Source organism: Sinocyclocheilus grahami, unplaced genomic scaffold, assembly GCF_001515645.1.
Source record: "Sinocyclocheilus grahami isolate Dianchi unplaced genomic scaffold, SAMN03320097.WGS_v1.1 scaffold5508.1, whole genome shotgun sequence".
In the NCBI taxonomy this organism is placed as follows: domain Eukaryota; kingdom Metazoa; phylum Chordata; class Actinopteri; order Cypriniformes; family Cyprinidae; genus Sinocyclocheilus; species Sinocyclocheilus grahami.
Window position 1 is genome coordinate 1,923 of NW_015510182.1, and position 660 is coordinate 2,582.

General features: G+C 26.5%; 1 protein-coding gene across 1 annotated transcript in view; it reads right to left on the minus strand.

Moving 5' to 3' along the window:
- LOC107577238 (ryanodine receptor 3-like) overlaps positions 1-660 on the minus strand; it is a gene marked incomplete at both ends in the record, with an annotated part of 11,881 nt that overhangs the window by 1,841 nt on the left and 9,380 nt on the right. The window lies entirely within an intron of this gene.

A 660-nucleotide genomic window follows, 5' to 3' on the forward strand; every position in this document is an offset into this window, starting at 1 on the left:
CAGGATTCACAGATGAACATAAAGTTCAAAAGAACAGCATTTATTCGAAATAGAAATCTTCTGTAACATTTTAAATGTTTTACTGACACTTTTGATCAGTTTAATGCGTCCTTGATGAATAAAAGCATTAATTTATTTACTTAAAAAAAACTAAACAGTGAATATATGAATGATAAAATATAAAACTGTAAAAATATTAATTGTGTCTATATATGAATATGTTTTTACAAAAATTCTACATTTTATAAAACATCATTTTTTAATTTAATTTTAATTAATTACTATTTTAATTGAGTGGACAGTGAAGGAAAAACAGAAATTGCTGGTAAATTGCACACATAATTACAAAGAAATGGCAAGTAACACATTAGAATATAAATAAAACATTAGAAAATAGAAAGATAATTTAATCTTTGTTTTATTTACAAATGTAAAAATATTTTTTTAATTGCGTAGAAGCGTGTATATAATATTTTAATAAAATTAGACCATGATGTTGTAGTCCTCGGTTCCACTTTATTTTGATCGTCCGCTTTAGACGTTCAGAAGCAACTCCAGCACACAGTATTAGTTAAGGGTTGGCAGAGTGAGTTGACATGCATTTAATCAGTGAAATAAAGCAATAAGCCCCAAGAAGCCGTGGTTTACAGTGAATGTATA